This window comes from Geotrypetes seraphini, chromosome 3 (assembly GCF_902459505.1).
Source record: "Geotrypetes seraphini chromosome 3, aGeoSer1.1, whole genome shotgun sequence".
NCBI classification, from domain to species: Eukaryota; Metazoa; Chordata; class Amphibia; order Gymnophiona; family Dermophiidae; genus Geotrypetes; species Geotrypetes seraphini.
The window spans coordinates 393,216,507-393,222,506 of record NC_047086.1 but is presented as its reverse complement, the minus strand read 5'-3'; the positions used below and the strand labels follow the sequence as shown (position 1 = coordinate 393,222,506).

The following is a 6,000-nucleotide window of genomic DNA, read 5'->3' as shown; positions in this document are numbered from 1 at the left end:
CATCTTGTACATAGTTAGCAGTTGTTTTTGGTTTTTGCTTTTTGCTATATACAAGACAGACCGTTGAATTCTGCCCCCTACTGGCCTTAGTGCTTCTCAACTAGCATCACCATCTAAGCACCACTCAACACATCATTATACAGACAGTCGTATTAATTTTGTTGTTTTTCATAGCATCAGGATCCTCTGTGCTCATCCCATGCCTTTTTGAATTCTGCTATTTTTGTCTCCATCAAAGTTCCTCCTTGAGGGCCGCAATCCATTCGGATTTTCAGGATTTCCCCAATGAATATGCATTGAAAGCAGTGTATGCACATAGATCTCATGCATATTCATTGGGGAAATCCTGAAAACCCGAATGGATTGCGGCCCTCAAGGAGGGATTTTGAGACCCCTGACCTAAGACCACCTTGCTTTACAGTCTCACTTTTAGACTCCTGTCCTGTCCCTTCTCCAGAAATAAAGGTCAGCAAACAAGTTGTCTATTGTTTATTGGACTAATATATTACGTTTTAAGTACCCTTTGATAGTTAGATTTCTAACTTTGTTGAATTTGGCATTTGTTGCTGTGCTTCTAGAAACACAGTTGTTCTACCTGGGGGAACAAATAAGAAGTCAAGAAAGCAGTGTATCCTGTCTGGACTGTGCTTTTGTCTGCTTTACTAAGGAAACCATTTTCCTAGAAACATTTGGCATGGTTTTTCAAGGTTGACCTTTATCATTACTAGAACACTGAATCCAAAAATAAGTAAGTTTTGTTTTTACTTTCCAAAAGCTTGTTAAGGTCCAACTGGTATTTTGCTTTTCTGTTGTTGTTATAATTTTCTGATTGATTTCCTGATGCATCCCCCTCCCCCCCCCCTCTTTGGGGCAAAGACATATTTTTATTTATTCAATTTTCTATACTGTTCTCCCAGGGGAGCTCAGAATGGTTAACATGAATTCAGGTACTCAAGCATTTCTCCCTGTCTGTCCTGGTGGGCTCACACTATCTAATGTACCTGGGACAATGGGAGGATTAAGTGACTTGCCCAGGGTCATAAGGAGCAGTCAAGGTTTGAGGCTGTAGCTTTAACCACTGCGCCACACAGTTGCCTGACTGAGCTCTTTCCTTGCCTTCCTAAGTTATTTTCTGTAGTTTTTCCTCTTTTTTATTTTTTATTTTTTTTCTTTGTGTATTTTTTTTTACCTATTGGGCCCCCAAATTCTGCATAAAGTGCCATAGGTTGTGTGTGTAAATCAGTGCACAGAGCTGATTTGTATGAGCAACTTAATTGTTTTAATAAGACCAATTAGCAGGAACATAAGAATTGCCGCTGCTGGGTCAGACCAGTGGTCCAGCAGGCCCGGCAGTCCGCTCACACGGCCCCCAGGTCAAAGACCAGTACTCCAAATGAGTCCAGCCTCACCTGCGTACGTTCCAGTTTAGCAGGAACTTGTCCAACTTTGTCTTGAATCCCTGGAGGGTGTTTTCCCCTATAACAGCCTCCGGAAGAGCGTTCCAGCTTTCTACCACTCTCTGGGTGAAGAAGAACTTCCTTACGTTTGTACGGACTCTATCCCCTTTCAACTTTAGAGAGTGCCCTCTCGTTCTCCCTACACTAATTAGAAGTTACATGCACAGTTTGGTAAGTGCATCCTGTAAAGTGGTTCTCGTCAGTTCTAGTGCGCAAATCTCAGAAGGGGTGTGGCTAGGGAAAAAGTATAGATGGACCATGGGCCTTCCTAAAAGTTAAATACACTGTTATAGAATGTGCCTGATCTGTGCACAATAGAGGTCTGCACGGGAACGGGGATTGCGGGAATCCCGCGGGGGTCCCGCGGGAATCCGCCCTAACCCAAGGGACTCCCACGGGGACGCCCCTCTAGCCAATGGGACTCCCACGGGGATGGAAGGCTTTGGAAGTAGGGTTCATCCATATAATATAATGGACACGTCATCCTTAGTAAAAGAGGGGGTTTATAAGTTAATTACCTGAACAGAAAACAAAAAAAGAGTTCCACCAAAGAGATTCCACAAGGAAAACAGCAGCGCAAACACAAAAGAAACTGTGGAATTGATGATCCTGTCAGAAGTAATTGCTGCTTTTTATGGGGACGGGTAGGGATGGAGGTAATTCCTTGCGGGGATGGGTGGGGACGGAGAGGATCCTGGCGGGGACGGGTGGGGATGGAGAGGATCCTAATGGGGATGGGTGGGGACGGAGAGGATCCTGACGGGGACGGGTGGGGACGGAGAGGATCCTGGCGGGGACGGGTGGGGATGGAGAGGATCCTAATGGGGATGGGTGGGGACGGAGAGGATCCTGACGGGGACGGGTGGGGACGGAGAGGATCCTGGCGGGGACGGGCGGGATTTCTGTCCCCGTGCAACTCTCTAGTGCACAACTTAGATGCGTGTATTTAGGTCTGCCTTTTCTTGGCCTAAATGTTAGCGACACGTACTGCCGCTAAACATAATTCTATATATAGCCTTTTATGTTTAAATGATTTTTATTACAGTAAACAAAAATCACAGATACAGAAGCTCAGCCAGACAAACAGGGCTTCATATTATAGCCTTTTATAGAATTGCGCTAATGGGCACCGATTAATAAAATTTTTTTTTAAACTTCTAGCCTGCTTAAATCCTAAGCGGGTTACAAAATCACATATACAAAATACAGATAACATATACAATACATAATAAACATCATAAAACAGAAATATGTTACGCATGCATTTTTCTCCAAATTTTAAACAAAAAATAAAAAATACTTCACTCCTCTCCCCCCAAAAAAAGCTTCACTAAACGCATGATTATAAAACAGCGCCAAATACTAAGGGCTCCTTTTACGAAAGTGCGCTAAGTGTTTTAGCGCATGCACCGGATTGGTGCGCGCTAGCCAAAAATCTACCGCCTGCTCGAAAGGAGGCGGTAGCGGCTAGTGTTTGCGTCATTTTAGCGCGCCTTTGTAAAAGGAGCCCTAAATACATTAAACCAGCCTCTGTTCAGGAAAGAGCTGAAATATGCAACTCTTGTTGGTTATTCGGTGTCTGCCTTGTTCCTTTGTGGTATATTCCAAACTCCGCTCTTTATCTCTGCTGTTGCGCCTCGACTGAAAGGCAGAAGTAGAGATGCGACTGGAAGAGGATGAGATGAACACTGCCACCTACAATTACACGCCATTCACAAAAATATTGTTCAAGGGCTTCATTGTTTTTTGTTTTTTTTTATAAATCTTTATTCATTTTCAAAAATTACAAGTGTACAATAATCCATCAGAAATATATTAATTAATCACTTGACAATCTTATTTGTAATCTTCCAAATACATAAATATAAAAGAATCCCACCCCTCCCTCCCATATACTAATAATTAACAATTATCAATTATTATCATTCATACTCCCACCCTCCCTCTTATCTTGTTTTTCTAATCGAATCTAATGCTTAGACTTCAATCCAGGAAAGCTCGACTCGGTTTACAATGTTTAAGTTAGGCCAATAAGGGCATCTAGAGAATTATCAAGAAAGATTAGTTTCCAAAATGTTTAGTACACAGAATGGTTTTCAAAGACTTATGAAAAAAGGGAAGGGAACCAGAACTTCTTAAGCGAAGTGGAAGGTCGTTCCAAAGTCGAGTAAACTTAAAAGACGGAGATTGACCAAGAGCCTTGATTCTTTTAATACCTTTGCTAGATGGACAGGACAGCTTGAATTGTTGATCACACCTTGCAAAAGAGAATCTATAAGAGTTCCAGGATAAAGGAACTAGGGGAGTAAAAATACCACAGAGGATTTTAAAAGTGACAAAGGCATATTTATGTTCAAATGATTTTTATTATTGCAACAAAAACAAGCAAATACAAGCAGTAGCATCAGTCAAGAAAGAACAATACAACTATACGCCCCCCACCCCTAGAGTCCAGAGCCATAACAATAGCTGAGAGTCTGATTGAAACCTAAAGGTTCAAAAGTCTACTGCAAGCACGTGGTGTAAGGTCCTGCCAGAAGCATTCCCAGGTCCGACAAAATTTACGACCCGGTCCATGATCCAAGTCTCCGACCAGTCACCGCTCCAGCGTTGCATGAATTATCATTAGGGATCTCCATTGTACATAGGACGGGGGGATCACGAGAGAGACAAAGGCACATTTAAACTGGATTCTAAAATATACAGGGAGCCAGTGGAGATTATAAAGCAGTGGGGTCACATGATCAAACTCGCATTTCCCGAAAATCAATCTAGCAGCTGTATTTTGGACCAACTGTAGTCTAGAAAGACAGGTTTTTCTTACTGATTTCAAGAAATGTTTGAATGACTTGGCTACATCCCTTATTTTTTTAGTTTGCTTTTAGGGCAATATGCTCAAGAGCTAGATTTTGCTGTCAGTCTGTGAGCCAGGAAACGATTTTAAGTAAATGTTTGTCTAGTTTTGCTCTTCCTTCATTGTAATAGCACAGTTTACAATTGCTCACTCTAGGGGCCTGGATCGTAGCGTGGCTTGCCAGAAGTAGTTCATGCAAGAGAGATTTCACATTATCCAATTGAGGGTCCAAAATGGTCTGATTTGGGTTTAATTACTCGCTCCCAAAACCATACTCAAGGTGAGCTACAATTCCAAGACAGCAAGCAGGTGTTTTCGCTAAGGGGCTGATGTAGAAAGCTTGCAGAATTTTTGCTCGCCATTGCATTAAATAAATTCTGTGCAAATCAGACCTGCATAAAACTTGTGCCCTGGATGCATGCGCACAAGATTACGCACTAGGGGTAGCAGGTGTTGTGCACATATCTGAGCACAAAACTGTCTCTGTACAGGTTCTTCAGACTAAAAGGGACGACAGGTACGAGGGGGCACTCAGAGAAACTGAAGGGAGATAGGTTCAAATCAAATGCAAGGAAGTTTTTCTTCACCCAAAGGGTCGTGGACAAATGGAATGCGCTCCCGGAGGAAGTGATCCGGCAGAGTACAGTACAGGGATTCAAACAGGGATTGGACAGATTCCTGAGGGAAAAGGGGATCGTGGGATACTGAGGGAGGTGCTGGGGTGTTGCATAAGTATAGACAGCTCACCAGGTCGTGCAGGTGCAAGGCCGGAGGGTTAGGACATTGATGGGAAGATAGGACTTCAATGAGAAACCTAGGGGGCAAGGGGGCCCCTTCTGGTGATTAAGGCAGGTCATGACCTGTTGGGCCGCCGCGGGGGCGGACTGCTGGGCGGGATGGACCTCTGGTCTGACCCGGCAGAGGCACTGCTTATGTTCTTATGTTATGTTATATCCGTTCATGTGCCAGGACCATCAGTGGGGTTGTCATGAATTAAACACCTTGAGTGATTTTAGGCTTTCCCCGACCAACTTTCAAAAGCTAAGTTTGGAGTCTTTTTATCCTGTGGTACGGCTGGGGGGTTTTCATAGCAGGTCTGCAAGCTTATTGCACTAATATATTTTAAAAGTATTCAATTTATTTAGCACGTTTGTGTGTCACACTTTTCATTTGCACACACGGTGAGCCCGGTGATGGTGTGCAGGTGTGGTGAGCTGTCCAGTTAAGCGCTGGGGATTTTTCTCCATATCGCTAACTCCTCACCTTACGCACATTATTATTTATTTGTGGTTTAGTAGTGCATTAAGCTTGGTGCGCTTGCGGGGTGCGTGCGTGCTATGAGAACCTATTGACTTTCTCTGCTCTTGTGTTTGTGTCTTTTGAAGATATTATTCTGTGCATACCGGGCTCGATATTCCGACAACAGGAGGTAGCCTGGTTACCAGTGCTGCCCAATTCAGGGAAAACATTTTTTATTCGATTTGGCCTATTGCAGGGGTGTCCAACCTGTGGCCCCGTGAAGTATTTTGTGTGGCCCCGATTGAGGGCAATGCAGTGTTTTCTTCTGTTTTACCGCCTTGCCGGCTCCGTCCTCTATCTTGCTGCAGCGTTTGCGCGGCCCCAGAAACATTTGTTTTGGCCAATACGGCCCAGAGAAGCCAAAAGGTTGGACACCCCTGGCCTATTGAA

The 6,000-nt window shown here is 43.8% G+C and overlaps 1 long non-coding RNA gene across 1 annotated transcript in view; it reads right to left on the bottom strand.

The window, feature by feature from the left end:
• Window positions 1-2,519: 2,519 nt before the first annotated feature.
• LOC117356925 overlaps window positions 2,520-6,000 on the bottom strand; it is a 55,883-nt gene continuing 52,402 nt past the window's right edge. Inside the window, exons 3-4 of the long non-coding RNA XR_004538740.1 lie at window positions 3,674-3,754; window positions 2,520-3,152 (exon numbers count right to left, since the gene is read on the bottom strand). This is a non-coding gene — a long non-coding RNA (uncharacterized LOC117356925). The remainder of the gene's footprint in view (window positions 3,153-3,673; window positions 3,755-6,000) is intronic.